At 44.9% G+C, this 22544-nt stretch overlaps 1 pseudogene; it reads right to left on the reverse strand.

Annotated features, from left to right (window-relative positions):
- Positions 1-2131: 2131 nt before the first annotated feature.
- LOC139238062 (histone H2B 1.2-like) lies at positions 2132-2995 on the reverse strand (annotated as a pseudogene).
- Between the last annotated feature and the right edge of the window lie 19549 nt (positions 2996-22544).

The following is a 22544-nucleotide window of genomic DNA, read 5'->3' on the forward strand; positions in this document are numbered from 1 at the left end:
CAGCACAGACCGGGCACTGAAAACTGCGCCGATACACTCAGCAGGCTCCCACTAGCCACCACCGAGGGGGCAACCGAGCATGCTGCTGAGATGGTCATGGCTGTTGAAGTTTTCGAAAGCGAAGGCTCACCTGTGACAGCCCGTCAGACAAAAATCTGTACAAATAGAGATGCGCTACTGTCTTTAGTCAGGAAATATGTCCTGAATGGGGACTGGGCAGCCACGTATGGGGCATTCCCTGAGGAATTCAAACCATTTCACAGGCGCAAGGATGAACTCTCGATTCAGGCCAATTGCCTACTATGGGGAAACCGTGTAGTCATGCCCCAGATGGGCAGAGAGATGTTCATCAGAGAACTCCACAATGAGCACCTGGCATTGTCATGATGAAGGCAATTGCCAGCTCCCACGTTTGGTGGCCAGGGATAGATGCAAACCTGGAACTTTGTGTTCACAGATGCAACACGTGTGCCCAGCTGGGCAATTCACCCAGGGAAGTCCCCCCTTAGCCCCTGATCCTGGCCCGCCAAACCATGGTCATGTATCCATGTGGACTACGCAGGTTCTTTCATGAGAAAAATGTTTTTGGTTGCAGTAGACGCCTACTCCAAATGGATCGAGTGCGACATTCTCAATTCAAGCACATTCTCTGCCACGGTAGAAAGTCTACGGGCAATGTTCGCCGCCCATGGTCTAACAGACGTCTTGGTCAGCGACAATGGCCCGTGCTTTACAAGCATTGAATTCCTGGACTTCATGGCAGGAAACGGTATCAACCATGTCAGAACGGTACCATTCAAGCCGGCCTCAAATGGTCAGGTGGAACGAGCAGTGCAGATAATCAAACAGGGGATGCTCAAAATCCAAGGGGGTTACCTACAAAGCCACTTATCATGTGTCCTGTTGGCCAATAGATCCCGACCACACTCGCTCACAGGGGTTCCACCAGCAGAGCTGCTGATGAAAAGGACGCTCAAAACCAGGTTATCCCTTATACACCCCACCATGAAAGAAATTGTTGAGAGCAGGCGCCAGTCACAGTGTGACTACCATGACGGGAATGCGAGGGCGTGATGTATTGATGTCAATGACCCTGTCTTTGTCCTCAACTACGCTGCAGGGCCCAAATGGCTCGCAGGCACTGTGATTGCCAAAGAGGGGAATAGGATTCTGATAGTTAAACTTACCAATGGACAAATCCGCCGCAAACACGTGGATCAAATAAAAAGGAGGTTCAGCAACCCCATAGAAGAAGTAGAGGAAGAACACGATGTAGAGTTCACTCCTCCACAGGTGACTGAACACAAGAACCAAGCGGAGGAGAGCCCAGTCACTGTGGGCAGTCCGGACAGGCCTGAGGCACCGCAAAAACAGCAGACACTCAGCCAACGCCCAACAACTGGAGCCCCAACTCAGGCGCTCTAAAAGGGAGCGTAAACCACCAGAGAGACTTAACCTGTGATCTCAATAAGACTTTGGGGAGAGGTGATGTCATGTATTCAACTGTCATTGTAACCCATGTAAAACTGACCTAAGTTGTACACCATGAGAACATTGACCACAAGGGGGTGAACTTGTGGGAGAGACACTCCTAACCTGGACTTTCAGGTATAAAAGGGGAAGCTCCACCCACCTTCATCACTTCAGTGCTGGCTAATAAATGTTACTGGTCACAGTGACTTTCTCTCAAGTATGGGTCTCGTGTGCATTTATACTGTATAGTAAGGACATATTAGACAGAGTGTTCAAACTGCCCCGGTTCTGGTCTCTGTAAGAACTCCCATTCCGGATTGTTACACTGCGGGGAGTGTCGGGTTAATAAACGGACTGACGCAACAGGAATTGAAAAATAAACTTGATAAGTACTTGCGAGAGAGAATGTGTGACTGAAATCTGAGTCTCAGCCTCTAAACATGCTTTTAATTAGGCAGGCGGTGTATATGAACAGGTCTGAGATTGAAAACTAAATCTACAGCTGGAACTCCAAAGGTTCGCACACAATTGTTGAGGAAATAATTAGTGATTTAAGTTTGAAGGTTGCTGGGTTTGTGCAGATCTTTCAGAGAGGTTGTGGGTGGCTGTTAAAATAGCAGTTGTGTTTGGGTTTGATCTCTCAGGACAGCGTGCAATTTTACTTGGAGCTGGTGTACTTGGTCACCACCTTTGTCGCTTCCGACACGGCGTGCTTGGCCAGCTCCCCGGGCAGCAGCAGGCGCACGGCGGTCTGGATCTCCCGGGAGCTGATGGTGCGGCGCTTGTTGTAATGGGCCAGGCGGGAAGCCTCACCCGCGATGTGCTACAAAATATCATTCACAACCGAGTTCATGATGTCCATGGCCTTGGAGGAGATGCCGGTGTCGGGGTGAACCTGCTTCATCACTTTGTAGATGTAAATGGAGTAACTCTCCTTCCTCGACTTTCTGCGCTTCTTGCCGCTCTTCGGTGGCGTTTTAGTGACCGTTTTCTTAGCGCCTTTCTTTGCAGTAATTGTTTTCCCCGGTGGTGGAAGCGTGCTCAGCGGCCACCATATTGGTCAGGGCGGTCTCACGGCGCATGCACGGTCCTTTGTGCAGGGACAAAGGGTGGGCGGGGCTTCAGGATGTCTGTCAGTTTGATTGGCCACATGTTTTTGTCCAGCTCAGTGGCCCCTAAAAGGGAGCCTTGTTGTTCTGATAGTTGTTTGTTGACCCTGGGCCAGCACGCCTCACCCTATTGGGCCAGCCCAGCCCAAGCTAACCCTATTGGAACAGCCCAGGCTCACCCTATTGGGCCAGCACAGTCTCACCCCATTGGGTCAGCCCGGGCTCACAGTATTGGGCCAGACCGGGCTCACCCTATTGGGCCAGCCAGGCTCATCCTATTGGGCCAGCCCTGGTTCACCCTATTGGGCCAGCCCGGGTTGACCCTATTGGGCCTGCACAAAAGACCCAGTGACCAGCAGAGAAAATCAGCAGCTCATTGATTGTATTCTCACTTTGCGTACTTACCCAACCATGTTAGCTGGAAATGATGAATACCATTGGCCTTTGAATGTGGCAGGAGAAACATCTTTCTGTTCTGTCTGTGGGAAAATATTTCAAACATCAGTGTGACTGTAAAAGCACCGAGACACACATACCCTATCCGAGTGAGACTGTTCCAGTGTACTGACTGTGGAAAGAGATTCAACCAGTTACACAGCCTGAAAAACATCGCACCATTCACAGCGGTGAGAAACTACACGTGATCTGTGTGTGGACGAAACTTCAACTGATAGTCCAACCTGGAGAGACACAAGGACACCTGCTCCATGGAGAAATCATGGAAATGTGGAGACTGTGGGAAGGGATTCAGTTCCCAGTTAGATCTAGAAATCCATCATCGCAGTCACACTGGGGAGAGACCATTCACCTGCTCTGTGTGTGGCCAAGGTTTTACTCAATCATCTGATCTGCTGAAACTCCAGCGAGTTCACACTGGGGAAGTGTGGGAGGGATTTACTCAGTCATTTGAATTGCGAGTTCGCAAGTGACTGCAGGGGTTGGGTTTTACTCTCATTACTGCTGTTAATCGCATCCTGACTGAATCGTGTTCATTCTGTGAGTTGCGATTTGTTTCTGCTGATGTTAATCACCCATAAAACTGGGCTGGAATTTATTTTTTGATATTTCAAATAACATAGTGTGTCGATACTTGAGGTCTCCATGATAAGACTAGACAAATTGATGTATTGTTATCGACTGCTTCATTTTGCGCCTTTACTGCTTTCTAACTCTAGATTGTTTCAGTTCTCAGACCTTTGGTTACTCTCAGGACAAGTCCCAGTTCCCCATACCATCCAGAGTGCCTTGATGTCCAGGGTAGGGAAAACTAACACGCCCTGGATCACTAAACACAAAATCCAGTCTGTTAATCACTTACACATACTGGAATTTTCGTGTGCCCACAGCATCTCTGTCACCTTCAATGTGTGAGTAGAGTATCACACCTGAAAAGCTGGTTTCAATTTAAATTTGAATCCACTCAGTAAATGTATTTTTTTAAATATCTACAATTAAACCGATCACATCAACTAATTGGCAAAGGTTTACAGTCAACTAGATGAACAAGTAAAAACATCATGGCCCAATAACACAGCTCTATATTCACAGGAGAAAGTCTGTTATCTAAGACCTCGAATGTCAGTTGGTGAGATGAGAGACTGAATCTCTTTCCACACTCAGCTGGTAAATGGCCTCTCCCTGATGTGTTTCCACCCAACGCACATCTGCATCCATTCCCACAGTCCCCACATTTACAGTGTTTAGTCAGCTGGGCACACGACTCTCACAGGTTGACGAATGGTTGAAGTTCTATTCACACACAGAACATGTGTACTGTTTCTCACCGCTGTGATTGGTGTTTTTCCAAAGGCTGATGATAAGGTGATCCTGATGAATCCAGTGAATCTCTCAAATCTTGACGTGATGTTTGGTTTGAGTTACCAAGCTGCAGATCCTCCCGTTCTAATACACTGCAAATGTAGGTTACACAAGTTGTTACTTTAAGTACAGGATAGAAATTCAGAACAGCCAAGTCTAGATTCTATAGGACATTCTGTCCCCTCCTGTCCCTCCAAAGCTGTAAATGCCTTATTCTAGACACTCTCCCTCCATCCTTATTGTACTAAATCAACTGCGAGTTACTTTCTTCAGGAAGTGCTGAATCCGGCTGGGTGCAATTCCACAGACAGTTGTTGACCTCTGGTGCTTCACCATCAGTCGACTCAGTGAGTGTCAGCAGGATTTCCACCGTGGTAGGCATCAGAGCCGAGTCCAATCCTACTCCCAAATGACATCCATACACTTCCCAATTGATGTCAGTGGATCAGTATCAAGAGCAAGGGCAGTAGCTAATTTTTACTCATATTTAGCGCAGTGGTACTGAGGACAATTATAACCCCTGAACTGCTACCTTGGCTGAGATCAACTAACAGCCCAGACCAAGGACCGAACTTGGGAACTTCCCACTCAGTATTGCAGAGTGTTCTAAAATTTGGGGGGTTGAGGGAGGGTTGGAAATAATATATTGAAACAAATTGTATTCCACCTTTAAACAAAAAATTCGTCACATTGCACAATTCTGAAATGTTTCCAAATTGGACAAGCAAGTTAAATGGATTATAAAAACAATGTGTCATTTTAGAAAGGTTCAAGTCACTGAAATAGACAGCTTTACAATGACAGCACAATACAGAAGGGAGCGAATGTTAATGGGAGCTCGGTTCGTGAAGTCCGCCGACATTCTGAGATAAACTGGACTTTACCTTTAGATATAAATAGGCAGAGAAAAGAGAGTCCCTGTCCCTTTAAATAGCTGCCCCAATCCCCCGGGCAGTGGGAGGAGCAACGGCGCGCTATCTCTTGAGACACTGACACAGCAAACACCGCCGGTTGGGTTCCCGCAGGTTCCTAAAGTCCTAAGAAATCAATTGCATCAGGTTAAGTCGAACAACTGAAAAGACTGCACAGAGTCGTTGCTATGTGCGTGTGTGTGTAAACAAAACACATCATTCTTAATGTTTGCTAGAGATAAGCTATTAACTGCACCAGTTATTACCCAGCATTTTATTTCCTATTATTTACAATGTAATTGCAGAGTGTTTAATTCATTTACCATTTATTGATGACCCATTGCCTTGTGCGCTATTGTTTAGAAAGTGATGTCAGAATGACCATTCCGTTACCAAGGTGACCGTCGGCCCGCAGTATTCAGTGTGAGGGGATTAAATCTTTGCTCTGGTATTTGGACGCAGTGGGAACATCGGCGCAAAATCACACGTTTTAATGTGAAATATGTCTGTTTTCTCACATGTCGACCGGCTGTGAGAAATGGAACTTTGAGTAAAAAATGGCGAGGCTCGTCCGCGATTTGGACTCAGTACCTCTCGCATATCAAATGTGATCATCCCTAAGTGAGAATCCTACCCCCAGACCAACGAGCCACCGACAGTGAAAAGCGCAGCTCTCAGATTCTGACAGTAGTGAGAAAAGGTATTCGGCCCATCGTGCTTGTGTTGTCCCTCAGAGACCTATCTAATTAGTCCCCCTCGCCATAGTCCTACAAATGTTATTCATTTGACGAATATATTATTAATTTGAGACATGGCATGAGCAAGCTCCCTTGTCAGTAAAAGGGAAATTTGGCGATGAGGTTAAATGTGAATGACAAAACATCCAGGGAGCTCAAAGCTGTAAGACAATAAGGGCGTGGCTGGGATTCGAATCCATGCATGCAGAGAGCAATGAATTAGCAGTCTAGCGCTTTAACTTCTCGACCACCTCGTCTCTTATTTAGCCCAGCATCAGCCCTTCAATTTCCTGCTTTTTATATCCAAATAGAAATAATGTGCTCGAAAATCCACTTCAAAGCTTGCTCTGCCCGTGCAAACAGATGGCAAAACGTGCCATTACATTCTTCAAGCAAACTGCCTTTCTTTACTTAAGGTGACTGACTCGAAGAGATGGTTGGTTTTTCGGCAGAATCCCAATAAAAAATATAAAATTTCAGGTAGCGAATTAATTGATCGCAGAAGGACTCGAACTTGTAATCTTGGGATAAAGTCGCGGTTAAAATCGAATTCAAACGCCTCATCCATTATGCCAGGCGGTTCCTGCCGTCAATGTAAAATTTGTTATTGTGAAAATTGGGAGCGAATTCGGGGCCACTGCTCGATCAAGGAGTGGATTTAAGAAAAGCTGAGCATATTTCGAGTAATTGAACAGATGTACTGCGATCTGTGTGCGCACCGGAGCAGGCAGCCCCAATGTAACTTGGAACACAGCTGTTTAACAATTCGGTCATTGCAGCTGGAATCACACTTCTTCTCAAGCTGCACAACATGAGGCGAGATTATGAGAAAGTCCGTCTTAAATGGACAGATAATGAATCGAAACTGACCACCATCCGCTTAAACAGACAAAGAATGATCCGGGTCTTCAAGCACATCCCTTTTACACAGATGCAGAATGACCCTTGACTGACAGCAGTTCCCTTTTAAAAGAATAAAGTGAGATTTCTATCATCCCTGAAGGCAATAGTGCAGTGGGGCTCAGGACCACGCGGGGCAGAGACGGTTATTGAAGCCACAGGTGATAGACAGGCAGGAAGGAGGAAGGGACGTAAAACCAGCCCAGACTGAAATATATATATATTTAACATTTTAAGAAAATAAATACATTTAAATGTTATTTAAAAAAAATTGAATTTGATTTGTTTTTTAAATAAATAAATAATTGATTCATAATCTATATATTTTTTGATTGAACGAAGGCTGTGTGACTGGAAGAATTCCATTAGAAATGAGTGGGTGCAGTCAATAAATTCCCAAACACAGGAAGTTCATGGTGGAGGACAAGCCACGAGGGAAGATGTGGGCTACAAAGGCGATCTTTTAAAGTCGCGTGTGTCTTTCTGCTGGATCTGACAGCAGCTGCTTGTACTGTGAAAGAGGTCAAATGTAATAGAGGCCAGTGCAGGCACAACAGAAAAAAGCACGTTTTTTTTGGAAGTTACAAAGTTGGGATTGTATATAAATATACATATATATATATATATATATATATATATGTATAAACAAAGTCAGTCAGTCATATCTTGTCTTGTCTTGATTTGATTTGATTTGATTTGAAAATAAGGGTGGAGGATGTAATCATGTCAGACAGCCCACACGCAAGCCCTCGATAAATAGCTATATTTCTAACTTGTGTATTTTCCCTTCTTTCAGTTGTGGAATAGAAAAATCCCACAGCAGATTCTTCTACTTTCAGAGAGTCCACGAAGGAGTGTTCAATCAAATCAGCATGGTTTCGAGTTGCATGAAATGCATTTTTCTCACATGACAGTAAGATCGCACAGCACGTTTGCACACACACTGGCTTACACAAACACACAAACAAACTAAAATTCCTGCACCCTCTAAGGCAGTTTTTGAAATTTGAAATTTGAACTCCGGGACAGACAGCACATCGCTTTTAAACAGACACAGAATGATGCGGGTCTGATAGCACACCATTTTAAACAGGCAGAGAATGATCCTGGACAGACAAACACCTACCCTTAAAAGGGACACGGAAACAGAATGAATAAAAACAGATAAATAAGTAAAACTCAGCAGGTCGTGCAGATTCTGTGGATGAAGAATCCGGTTTCACGTTCTGTCGGATAATCATTCCGATATTTTAGGAAAACGTTCAAGATTACAGATTATTTCAAAAAATATAGCGCCTGGAAACAATACGCAGCGAGAAAAGTCAAATGGGAACGTCTGTGATACAGTGGAACGCAGGAGTGATTAAATAATAAACAGCACAATGGAGAAAGGCAAAGTGGATGGTAATCGGGCAATAACGTAACAAAGGATGGTCCAGAGGAGGTGTTAGTGGAAATAGCAGAACCATTACCAGACAATGGGAGCGGTGCTTATCATTCGATACGTTGAACCTAATGTTGAGGCCAGAAGACGATAACATGCCAACAATATAGGGTGTCAACGCCTTTTAATCAGACCAGGCAGCTTGGCCAGCCCGGATTGATGTCCTGTCCGCTTTGAATTCGGCAACCAAGCGACTAATTCAAAAGCCAGCTTCTCTCATCTACTCAGCTCTAGAGAAACAGGACGCACTCATATTCAGGTCAGAGGTGCAGATTGACGCTGAATGTTTGCTTATCCCCATTGAGGTGAGCTTATGCGGAAAGACAGGAAGATATACTGATCAAGTATTGGCCGGAACCAAACACGGGTTTAGGTTATCCAACGAGTCACAGAGCCGAGTACCTCTGAGATACATTAACTTTACTCACATTGGCGGGTTTCACTTTGCTCTGGGATTTGGACGCTGTGGGAACATCGGCGCAAAATCACACGTTTTAACGTGAAATATATCTGTTTTCCCACATGTCGAGCGGCTGTGAGAAGTGGAATTTTGAGTAAAAAATGGCGGGGCTCGTCCGGGATTTGGCCCGCGACCTCTCGCATTTCAAATGTGATCATCCTTCTCAGCGAGATTCGGACCCCTGGACCAACGAAGCGCCGACAGTGAAGAGTGTAGCTCTCAGATTCTGCCGGGAGTGAGAAAAGGTATTCGGCCCATTGTGCTTGTGTTGTCCCTCAGAGACCTAGCGAATCAGTTCCCCTCTCCATAGTCCTGCAAATGTTATCCTTTTGACGAATATATTATTAATTTGAGGCATGACATGAGCAAAGTACAGCATCCTTGTAAGTAAAAGGGGAATTTGGCGATGAGGTTAAATGTGATTGACAATACGACCAGCGGTGTCAATGCTGTAAGGCAACGCCGAGGAGGATGGGATTTGAACCCATGCGTGCAGAGTACAATGGATTAGCAGTCCATCGCCTTAACCTCTCTCGCATTCAGCATAGCATCAGCCATTCAACCTCCTGCTTTTTTTTTATCCAAACAGAAATAACGCGCAACAAAGTCCACTTCACAGCTTGCTCTGCCCCGTGGATGCAGATCGACAATGATGAAAATGTGCCATTAGATTCTTGAAGCAAACAGCCTTCCTTAACTTCATGTAAGTGACTGGAAGAGATGGTTGGTTTTTCGGCAGAATCACAACAAAGAAAATAAAATTTCAGGTAGCGAGCTCTTTGACCGCCGCAGGGTTCAAACCTACAATCTTCTGTAACTTCTCAGTTATAATCGAAGTCAGACGCTTTATCCATTAGGCTACGCGGCCACTGTCATCAGTGCCTAATGTGTTGTTGCATATATTGGGAGCAAATTCGGGGCAACTGCAATATCAAGGAGTGGATTTCGGAAAAGATGAGCATATTTCGAGTAAATGAACAGATGCACTGCGATCTGGGTGCGCACCGGCGCAGGCAACCCCAATATAAATTGGAACACAACAGTTTAACAATTCGGTCATTGCAGCTGAAGTCAAACTCCTCAAACTATACAGGATGACCCAGCTTTAGGAGACAATCCATTTTAACGGGAAAGATTATGAACCGGAACTGACAACCAGCCCATTTAACAGACACAGAATGATCCGGAACTGCAAGGACATCCCTTTTACCCAGATGCAGAATGACCCCTGACTGACAGCAGTTCCCTTTTAAAAGAATAAAGTGAGATTGCTATCATCCCAGAAGGCAATTGCGCAGTGGGGCTCAGGAACACGCGGGGCAGAGACGGTTATTGACGGAATACACAGGCAGGAAGGAAGGAGGGACGTAAAACCAGCCCAGACCAAAAGCTAATTTACAAATATATATATATATTTAACCTTTTAAGAAAATAAATGTATTTAAATTTTATTTGATAAAAATTGACCTTGATTTGTTTTAAATAAATAAATAATTGATTCATAATCTATATATTTTTTGATTGAACGAAGGCTGTGTGACTGGAAGAATTTCATTGGAAATGAGGGATACAGTCAATAAATTCCCAAACACAGTAAGCCCATGGTGGAAGACAAGCCACGAGGGAAGCTGTGGGCTACAAATGCGATCTTTTAAAGTCGCGTGTGTCTTTCTGCTGGATCGGACAGTAGCTCCTTGTGCTGTGAAAGAAGTCAAATGTAATAGAGCCCGGTGCAAGCAGAACAGAAAAAGCATATTAATTTTGGAATTTAAAATGTTGGGATTGTGTATAAATATACATATATATATATATATATATATAAACAAAGTTAAAAGCCAGCTTCTCACATCTTTTCAGCTCTAGAGAAACAGGACGCACTCATATTCAGGGCAGAGGTGGACATTGACGCTGAATGTATGCTTATCCCCATTGAGGTGAGCTTATGCGTACAGACAGGAAGATATACTGATCAAGTATTGGCGAAAACCAAACAAGGGTTTAGGTTATCCAAGAGTCACAGAGCCGAGTACCTCTGAGATACTTTAACTTTACTCAGTTGGGTGACTTTCACTTTGCTCTGGGATTTGGACGCTGTCGGAACATCGGCGCAAAATCACACGTTTTATTGTAAAATATGTCTGTTTTCTCACATGTCCAGTGGGTGTGAGAAGCGGAACTTTGAGTAAAAAATGGCGGGGCTCTTCCGGGATTTGGCCCGAGACCTCTAGCATTTCAAATGTGGTCATCTCTAAGCGAGAATTGAACTCCTAGACCAACGAGTGGCCGACAGTGAAGAGCATAGCTCTCAGATTCTGACGGTAGTGAGAAAAGATATCAAGCCCATCGTGCTTGTGCTGTCCCTCAGGGACCTATCTAATTAGTCCCCCTCGCCATAGTCCTGCAAATGTTCTCCTTTTGACGAATATATTATTAATTTGAGACATGACATGAGCAAAGTACAGCATCCTTGTCAGTAAAAGGGGAATTTGGCGATGAGGTTAAATGTGATTACCAACACGACCCGTGATGTCAAAGCGGTTAGACAACAACGACGAAGATGGGATTCGAACCCATGCATGCAAAGTACAATGGATTAGCAGTCATGTGTCCTGAATGGGAACTGGGCAGCCACGTACGGGGCGTTCCCTGAGGAATTCAAACCATTTCACAGGCGCAAGGATGAACTCTCGATTCAGGTCGATTGCCTACGATGGGGAAACCGTGTAGTCATGCCCCAGATGGGCAGAGAGATGTTCATCAGAGAACTCCACAATGAGTACCTGGGCATTGTCATGATGAAGGCGATTGCCAGCTGACAAGTTTGGTGGCCAGGGATAGATGCAGACATGGAACTTTGTGTTCACAGATGCAACACGTGTGCCCAGCTGGGCAATGCGCCCAGTGAAGCCCCCCCCCCCCCCCCCTTAGCCTCTGGTCCTGGACCGCCAAACCATGGTCACGCATTTATGTGGACTACGCAGGTCCTTTAATGAGAAAATTGTTTTTGGTTGTAGTAGACGCCGATTCCAAATGGATCGAGTGTGACATTCTCAATTCAGGCACATTCTCTGCCACGGTAGAAAGTCTACCTGCAATGTTCGCCACCCATGGGCTACCGGACGTCTTGGTCAGCGACAATGGCCCGTGCTTTCCAAGCATTGAATTCCAGGAATTCATGGCAGGGAATGGTATCAACCATGTCAGAACAGCACCGTTCAAGCCGGCCTCAAATGGTCAGGCGGAACGAGCAGTGAAGATAATCAAACAGGGGATGCTCAGAATCCAACGGGGTTCCCTACAAAGCCGCTTATCATGTCTCCTGTTGGCCAATAGATCCAGACCACACTCGCTCACAGGGGTTCCACCCGCAGAGCTGCTAATGAAAAGGACGCTCAAAACCAGGTTATCCCTTATATACCCCACCACGAAAGAAATTATTGAGAGCAGGCGCCAGTCACAATGTAACTACCATGACGGGAATGTGAGGGCGCGATGTATTGATGTCAATGACCCTGTCTTTGTCCTCAACTATGCTGCAGGGCCCAAATGGCTCACAGGCACTGTGATTGCCAAAGTGGGGAATAGGATTCTGATCGTTAAACTTACCTATGGACAAATCTGCCGCAAACACGTGGATCAAATAAAAAGGATGTTCAGCAACCCCATAGAAGAAGCAGAGGAAGAACACAATATAGAGTTCACTCCTCCACAGGTGACTGAACACCGAAACCAAGCAGAGGAGAGCCCAGTCACTGTGGGCAGTCCGGACAGACCTGAGGCACGCAAGCAGCAGACACTCAGGCCAACGCCCAACAACTGGAGCCCCAACTCAGGCGCTCTACAAGGGAGCGTAAATCAGCAGAGAGACTTAACATGTGATCCCATTAAGACTTTGGGGAGAGGTGATGTCATGTATTCAACTGTCATTGTAACCCATGTAAAACTGACCTAAGTTGTACACCGTGAGAACATTGACCACAAGGGGGTGAACTTGTGGGAGACATTCCTAACCTGGACTTTCAGGTATAAAAGGGGAAGCTCCACCCACCTTCATCACTTCAGTGCTGGCTAATAAAGGTTATTGGCCACAGAGCGACCTTCTCTCAAGTATGGGCCTCGTGTGCATTTATAATCTGTAGTAAGGACATATTAGACAGAGTGTTCAAACTGCCCCGGTTCTGGTCTCTGTAAGAACTTCCATTCTGGATTGTTATATTGTGGGGAGTGTCGGGTTAATAAACGGACTGACGCAACAGGAATTGAAAAATAAACTTGATAATTACTTGCGAGAGAGAATGTGTGACTGAAATCTGAGTCTCAGCCCCTAAACATGCTTTTAATTCGGCAGGCGGTGTAAATGAACAGGTCTGAGAGTGAAGCTGCTTATCAGAGAATTAAAAACTAAATCTACAGCTGGAACTCCAAAGGTTCTCACACACTTGTTCAGGAAATAATTAGTGATTTAAGTTTAAAGGGAGATGCGTTTGTGCAGCTGTTTCAGAGAGGTTGTGGGTGGCTCTTAAAAGAGCAGTTGTGTTTGGGTTTGATCTCTCAGGACAGCGTGCAGTTTTACTTGGAGCTGGTGTACTTGTCACCACCTTTGTCCCTTCCGACACGGCGTGCTTGGCCAGCTCCCCGGGCAGCAGCAGGTGCACGGCGGTCTGGATCTCCCGGGAGCTGATGGTGCGGCGCTTGTTGTAATGGACCAGGCGGGAAGCCTCACCCGCGATGCGCTCCAAAATATCATTCACAACCGAGTTCATGATGTCCATGGCCTTGGAGGAGATGCCAGTATCAGGGTGAACCTGCTTCATCACTTTGTAGATGTAAATGGAGTAACTCTCCTTCCTCGACTTTCTGCGCTTCTTGCCGCTCTTCGGTGGTGTTTTAGTGACTGTTTTCTTGGTGCCTTTCTTGGCAGAAACTGTTTTCCCAGGTGGAGGGAGCGTGCTCAGCGGCCGCCATATTGGTCAGGCGATCTCACGGCGCATGCACGGTCCTTTGTGCAGGGACAAAGGATGGGCGTGGCTTCAGGATGTCTGTCAGTTTGATTGGTCACATATTTATGTCCAGCTCCGTGGCCCCTGAAAGGGAGCCTTGTTCTGATCGTTGTTTGGTGACCCTGGGCGAGCACGCCTCACCCGATTGTGTCAGACCAGCCCAAGCAAACCCTATTGGGCCAGCCCAGGCTCATCCTATTGGGCCAACACAGTCTCATCCCATTGGGTCATCCCGGGCTCACATTATTGGGCCAGCCCGGGTTCACCCTATTGGGCCAGCTCAAAAGGCCCAGTGATCAGCAGAGAAAATCAGCAGCTCATTGATTGTATTCTCACTTTGCGTACTTACCCAACCATGTTAGCTGGAAATGATGAATACCATCGGCCTTTGAATGTGGCAGGAGAAACATTTTTCTGTTCTGTCTGTGGGGAAATATTTCAAACATCAGTGTGACTAGAAAAGCACCGAGACAACCATACCCTATCCATGTGACAATGTTCCAGTGCACTGACTGTGGAAAGAGCTTCAACCAGTTACACAGCCTGAAAAACATCGCACCATTCACAGCGGGGAGAAACTACACGTGATCTGTGTGTGGACGAAACTTCAACTGATCGTCCAACCTGGAGAGACACCAGGATACCTGCTCCATGGAGAAATCATGGAAATGTGGGGACTGTGGGAAGGGATTCAGTTCCCCGTCTGATCTAGAAATCCATCATCACAGTCACACTGGGGCGAGACCATTCACCTGCTTTGTGTGTGGCCAAGGTTTCACTCAATCATCTGATCTGCTGAAACTCCAGCGAGTTCACACTGGGGAAGTGTGGAAGGGATTTACTCAGTCATTTGAATTGCGAGTTCGCAAGTTACTGCAGAGGTTGGGTTCTACTGTTATTACTGCTGTTACTCACATCCTGACTGAATCGTGTTCATTCTGTGAGTTGGGATTTATATCTGCTGATGTTAATCACCCATAAAACTGGGCTGGAGTTTACTATTTTAATATTTCAAATAACACAGTGTGTCGATATTTGAGGTCTCCATGATAAGAGGAAACAAATTGATGTCTTGTTATCGACTGCTACATTTTGCGCCTTTACTGCTTTCTAACTCTAGATTGTTTCAGTCCTCAGACCTTTGGTTACTCTCAGGACAAGTCCCAGTTCCCCATACCGTCCAGAGTGCCTTGATGTTCAGGGTAGGGATAGCTAACACGCCCGGGATCACTAAACACAAAATCCAGTCTGTTAATCACTTACACATACTGGAATTTTCATGTGCCCACAGCATCTCTCTCACCTTCATAGTGTGAATAGAGTATCACACCTGCAAAGCTGGTTTCAATTTAAATTTGATTCCACTCAGTAAATGTATTTTTTAAAATATCTACAAGTAAACCAATCACATCAACTAATTGTCAAAGGTTTACAGTCAACTAGATGAACAAGTAAAAACATCATGGCCCAATAACACAGCTCTATATTCACTGGAGAAACTCTGTTATCTAAGTCCTCGAATGTCAGTTGGTGAGATGAGAGACTGAATCTCTTTCCACACTCAGCTGGTAAACGGTCTCTCATTGATGTGTTTTCACCCGACGCACATCTGAATCCATTCCCACAGTCCCCACATTTACTGTGTTTAATCAGCTGGGCACACGAGTCTCAGAGGTTGACGAATGGTTGAAGTTGCTTCCACACACAGAACATGTGTCCTGTTTCTCACCGCTGTGATTGGTGTTTTTCCAAAGGCTGATGATAAGGTGATCCTGATGAATCCAGTGAATCTCTCAAATCTTGACATGATGTTTGGTTTGAGTTACCAAGCTGCAGATCCTCCCCATCTAATACCCTGCAAATGTAGGTTACAAACGTTGTTACTTTAAGTACAGGATAGAAATTCAGAAGAGACAAGTCTAGATTCTATAGGACATTCTGTCCCCTCCTGTCCCTCCAAAGCTGTAAATTCCTTTTTCTAGACACTCTCCCTCCATGCTTACTGTCTAAAATCAACTGCGAGTTACTTTCTCCAGGAAGTGCTAAATCTGGCTGAGTGCAATTCCACAGACATTTGTTAACCTCTGGTGCCTCATCATCAATCGACTCAAAGAGTGTCAGCAGCATTTCCACCATGGTAGGCATCAGAGCCGAGACCAATCCTACCCTCAAAGACATCCATACACTTCCCAATTGATGTCACTGGATCAGTATCAAGAGCAATTGCACTGGCTAATTTTTACTCATATTTCGCCCAGTGGTACTGAGGACAATTATAACCCCTGAACTGCTGCCTTGGCTGAGATCAACTAACAGCCCTGATCAAGGACTGAACTTGGCACCTTCCCAGTCAGTATTGCAGAGTGTTCTAAAATTTTTTTGGGGGGGGGGGGAGGGAGGGTTAGAAAGATTATTTTGAAACAAATTTTACTCCACCTTTAAACAAAACTGCACAATTCTGAAATCTTTCCAAATTAGACAAGCAAGTCAAATGCATTATAAAAAAAGTGACATTTTAGAAAGGCTCAAATCACTGAAATAGACAGCTTTAAAATCACAGCACAGTACAGAAGGGAACGATTGTTAATGGGAGCTCGGTTCGTGAAGTCCTCCGAAACTCAGAGATAAACTGGACTGTTTCTTTAAGTATAAATAGGTAAAGAAAAGGGCATCCCTGTCCCTTTAAATATCTGCCCCATGTCCAAGGGCAGTGGGAGGAGCAACGGTGCGCGATCTCTTGAAATCCTGATACAGGAAGCGCCGCCGGATGGGTTCCCGCAGGGTCTTAAGAACCTAAAATTTTAACATCAGATTAAGTAGATCAACTGAAAAGAATGCAAACAGAGTCGTTGATATGTGTGTGTGTGTGTGTGTAAACAAAACACATCATTCTTAATGTTTGCTTGTCAATTCCACAGAGATAAGCTTTTATCTTCACCAGTTATTTTCCAGCATTTTATTTCCTATTATTTACAATGTAATTGCAGTTTTTTTAATCCCTTTACCATTTATTGATGACCCATTGTCTTGTGTGCTCTTGTTTAGAAAGTGATGGTCACAATGACCATTCGGTTACCAAGGTGACCGTCTGTCCGCAGTATTCAGTGGGAAAGGAGATTAAATCTCACCGAGGGAAATGAGCAACCACCCATCAGTCTCTGCACTTTATTGCCCAGTGATCACCTCACCATCACACAGAAGATCCTAGATTTACCTCCAGTGTGGATGACTTGTGTAAGTGATGTTAAAAGTGAAATTGAAGGGGTAAAAGAAGAGTTGGGTGAGTGGTGTTTGGGGAGTAGGGGTGAAAGAGGAGTTGGGGGGAGGCGTTTGGAGAGAAGGGTTGAAAGAGGAATTGGTGTGAGAGAAATGGGGTGATTGAGGAGTTGGGGTGAGGGGTTGGAGAGTAGGGGTGAAGAAGGTGTATAAGTGAGGGGGATTTGCTGCCCATTACTTGCCTCTGTTGAACTATGATGGGGTGTGTCTTTCCTTTAAAATGTTTTGTATAGTGTGTTTCACTGAAGTTAGACTTGGAGCTGCAGTTCCTTATAGGCACGGAACTGTTTCTGTTGAATTAATGCGGGCAGTGGGAATAATTTGAGTGGGAACATTCTGTGCTGAATGCGATGCTGAGCTGTAGGTTTTCCCTCTGTCCCAGTGACGAGGTGCTGTTGACACCAAATCCAGGGACCGCCTTCATTGTGACACCAAATCCAGGGACCACATACATTGTGACTTTAAATCCAGGGACTACTTACATTGAGGCATCAAATCCAAGGACGACTTACACTGATGCATCAAATCCAGGGAATCCTTACACTGAGGGACCAGTAACAATGAGACATCAAATCCAAGATGAATTAAACGTCACATCAAATGGAGGGATTACTAATACCGTGACAAAAAATCCAGGGAACACATACACTGAGACATCAAATCCAGGGACCACTTACACTGAGGCATCAAATCCAGGGACCACTTACACTGAGACATCAAATCCAGGGACCAATTACACTGAGACATCAAATCCAGGGACCAATTACACTGAGACTACCACATTACATTGGATATACGGCACAGAAATGGACCATTCGGTCTACCCAGTCCATGCAGTTGTTTTAGCTCTGTTCGGGAATTAGACAGCCTCAGTATGGGGAATGGTCTTGCAGGTGAAACCAGCTCTCGTTAGGGTGAAGGGTGGATAATGAATGAAGATATGATGCTGGAATCAGACGGTGACTGGTGGGGCCTGGTGACAGATTATTGTCAGAAGCCCTTTTCAGGCAGGCTGATGATTAGATGTAACCAGTGCAACAATTGTATTCGTCTGTTATTGTATAAAAATCCCCAAATCTAATGTCACTGATATATTTTTCTGTGAGAAATGTAGAGATGTGAAAGAAGGGAAGAAATAAGGCTTGCACAGGAAAGAAGGTTCCTTGAATGAACACATTGTGAGGCTGTTTTGTGACTCGTCTCTGTGAGGTTAAAAACATGAAATGGAAAAGGGCACGTCCAGTTACACTTATATTGCCAATAGTGCTTTCTAAGTTAATCATTATATCCTAAGCCAAATATCCTACTGACTATCCCAATCACTAATCCCAATCCTAACAATTAACCACAAACCACACCCCTAACAGGAAGTGGGTACTGAAGTTTCATGTTCAGCCATGAACTCATTGAATGGCGGTGCAGGCTAGAAGGGCTGAATGGCCTGCTCCTGCACCTATTTTCTATGTTTCTATGTTTCTAACCCCTAAACCTACATCTAAACACAGCACCTAACCAAGGCTAAGAACATAAGAAATAGCTGCAGAAGTAGGCCATCTGGCCCCTTGAGTCCACTCCACCCGTCAATAAGATCATGGCTGATATGATCTTGGCCTCAATTCTACGTCCCTGTCTTCTCCGCATAACCCTTGATTCCCCTATCTTTCAAAAAGCTGTCTATCTGCAACTTAAATATATTCAATGACCCAACCTCCAATGCTCTCTGGGGCAGAGAATTTCAAAGATTCACGACCCTCTGAGAGAAGAAATTCCTGCTCATTTCCGTTTTAAATGGGTGACCCCTTGTGCTCAGACTGTGCCACCTAGTTCCAGATCCCCCACAATACGAAAAAGAGCTCAGTGGGGGAGCTAAATACCTCATAAAGGAAGTGTATAAATAATTATTTTGATGCAAAAAATACTGCAAGATATGTTTGTAACAAGTAATTATAATCAACTTATCCATCAAAATTAGCAAAGACAATTACAAATACAAAGATTTAAACATTTCAAATTGATCACAAGCAGTATGTGTGGACGAAAACAATTGTTGTGCTCATTCAAAAATCGTTAAACAATACGGAAAATAACAGATTTCCATTCTTATGCAAGATAGTTCTTTCAAGCATTGTTTTAAAAGAATTTCAAATGAGAGTAAAGTGATACACGCCGGTTCAGTGTAAGACTCCCACAAGCTGTATACTCAAACGAAACAAGTTTAGGATTTGATGTGGTAAAAGATAAACTGGGTGAGAAGTGAAATAATCTAGAGTAAGAAAAGGCCCAAAATGGAAGTGAAGGCAACCTTAATTAGTCTCTTATTCTGGAGAAATGAAATATTGGACACACGGTGTTTGAAACAATATTGAGACAGAACATTAATCTCCAGCTCAGGTACAGGGTTATTCAGAGCAGCGGAAACAAAGTCTCAGTGCCAGAATGAAAATGGTTCAGTGCCCAATGGGAGCCCAGTATTTCCTGATCCATTCACTGAAGTGGTCTTTGGTATTTACCCAGCATTCCCCGCGACGGGGGCCGTGTCGAGCCCAGATTTCTGGGGCCCAGTCCGCATGCGCAGCGACTGGCTGTGTCTGGAGCATGCGCACTGCGTGTAATGGCGGAGCGGACATGGTGAGCACTGCTCCACAAAAGTCATCACTTTCAGCGGGGCGGAGGTGAGCAATGAACCAGCGGGTAGACGGTGATGCTTCGAAAACAACTGATGCCCGCCGGAAACCCGGAATAATAACCGGAATATCGGCGACTGCAGCCTCGAGGCTTTCTCCCGGTCACAGCCCAAGGGCAACGGCGGCCATCTTTGTAAAGGACGGTAAATTAAGCCTTCTGCCATCTTGATTCACGGAGCAGCAAAGCGCATGCGTGGCCATCTTGGTAAAGTAACAAGTAAGTTAATCTCGCTCTTCACACCTCGGATTTCTCACCATCGCCTAAAGGCGCTGCTCAGTGCGAAGCTTCTGGTTACATCCCAGACAATTGTAACAGGAAACCCCAGAGCTGTTGAGTCCCAGGGTTAGAGTCCCCATGTACAGTCCCAGGGTTAGAGTCCCCATGTACAGTCCCAGGGTTAGAGTCCCCATGTACAGTCCCAGGGTTAGACTCCCCATGTACAGTCCCAGGGTTAGACTCCCCATGTACAGTCCCAGGGATAGAGTCCCCATGTACAGTCCCAGGGTTAGAGTCCCCATGTACAGTCCCAGGGTTATTATCTCATAAGAACATAATAACATAAGAAATAGGAGAGGAAGTGGATCATTTGGCCCTTGGATCCTGCTCTGCCATTCAGTAAGATCATGGACTCAGCTCCACTTCCCAAAACCCTTTCTCCCTTATCGCTGAAAAATCTGTCCATCTCTGCCTTAACTATATTCATGACCCAGCCTCCACAGCTCTCTGGGGCAGAGAATTGCATAGATTTACCCTCTGAGCGAAGACATTTCTCATTTCAGTTTTAAATGGGTGACCCCTTATTTTGAGATGATGCTAGTTTCAGTTTAACCTATGAGTGCAAATATCCTCTCTAGATCCACCTTGTCGAATCCCCTCGTTATCATATGTATCAATAAAATTACATCTCATTCCTTTGAACTCCAATGTGTATCGGCCCAACCTACTCAACCTATCCTCATCAGACAACCCCCTCATCGCTGGAATCAACCTCTGAATAGCCTCCAATGCCAGTATATCCTTCCTTAAATACGCAGACCAAAACTGCATGCAGTATTCCAAGTGTGGTCTCACCAATACCCTGTACAGTTGTAGCAGGAATTCTCTGCTTTTATACTCTATCCCCCTTGCAATAAAGGCCAATATTACATTTGCCTTCCTGATTACTTGCTGTACCTGCATACTTGTGTTTTATGCAAAAACACCCTCAGGTCTCTCTGTCCTGTAGCACTTTTCAATTTTTCTCCATTTAACTTATAATTTGCTTTTTTATGATTTCTGCCGAAGTGGATAACCTCACATTTTCCCATATCAAACTATGTCTGACAAATTTTTGCCCACTCATTGAGCCTGTCTATATCCCTTTGCAGATTTTTTGTGGTCCTCAATTTGCTTTCTCACCCACTTTTGTATCATCAGCAAACTAGGCTATATTACACTCGGTCCTTTTCTCCAAGTCATTAATATAGATTGTAAATAGTTGAGGACCCAGCACCGATTCCTGCGGCACCCCACTAGTCACCATTTGCCAAGCAGGAAAAGACCCATTTATCCCGACTCTCTGTTTTCTGTCAGTTAACCAATCCTCTATCTATGCTAATATACTGCTCCCAACCCAGTGAGCTTTTATTTTGTGCAGTAACCTCTTATGTGCCACCTTATCAAATGCTTCTGGAAATCCAAGTACACCACATCCACTGGTTCCCCCTTATCCATCCTACTCATTACATCCTCAAAGAACTCCAGCAAATTTGTCAAACATGATTTCCCTTTCATAAAGCCATACTGACTCTGTTTGATTGAATCAAGCTTTTCCAAATGTCCCACTGCTGCTTCCTTAATAATGGTCTCCAGCATTTTCCCAATTACAGATATTAGGCTAACTGGTCTTTCGTTACCTGCTTTTTGTCTGCCTCCTTTTTTAAATAGAGGCGTTACATTTTTGGTTTCCAATCTGGTGGGACCGCCCCAGAATCCAGGGAATTTTGGTAGATTACAACTAATGTGTCCACTATCGCTGCAGCCTTAAGATCCTAGGATGTAAGCCATCAGGGCAAGGTGACTTGTCTGCTTTTAGTCCCATTATTTTACCGAGTACTACTTCATTATGAATAGTGATTGTATTAAGTTCCTGCCTCACTATAGCCGTTTTATTATCCAGTTCGGTATTACTCTCAGTGACCGAGTGTTTTACTCTAATTAAACTGATTTCGGACTGTTTCTGTCAGATACTAACTCCTGCACGGAGCCAGCAAACACTCACACTCCCTCGTCACTCCGATGTTTCTGCAGAATTGCTTTGTGAAGACGGGCTCATGGAGAGAAACACTCTGCATGGAATGATCCCAAATTTAGAATATCCAAGGGACAACACTCCCAGCTTTAAGCATTCTCTGTTCTCTGTACTTTCCCCCCAGGCCTCATTACTTTGCTCAGATTCTGATAAAAATAAATTGGGAAAAGTGCACTTTGATTTTTACAGGCTGAATTATTGCAGAGAGCTGCGCATGCGCGGTTCAGCCCCAGCCCCTGTGTCGATTCCCAGTGAGCAGAAGAGCGCATGTACCCTCCCCTCCCCCAGCACTGCCTGTAATCGCCATTCAATCAGTGAGCGGTAGAAGATGGTTGTACAGGACTTTGGTGAGGCCCCACATGGAATATTGTGTTCAGTTTTGGTCTCCTAATCTGAGGAAGGACGTTCTGGCTATTGAGGGATTGCAGTGAAGGTTCACCA

Source organism: Pristiophorus japonicus, chromosome 25 (genome assembly GCF_044704955.1).
Source record: "Pristiophorus japonicus isolate sPriJap1 chromosome 25, sPriJap1.hap1, whole genome shotgun sequence".
Taxonomy (NCBI): domain Eukaryota; kingdom Metazoa; phylum Chordata; class Chondrichthyes; family Pristiophoridae; genus Pristiophorus; species Pristiophorus japonicus.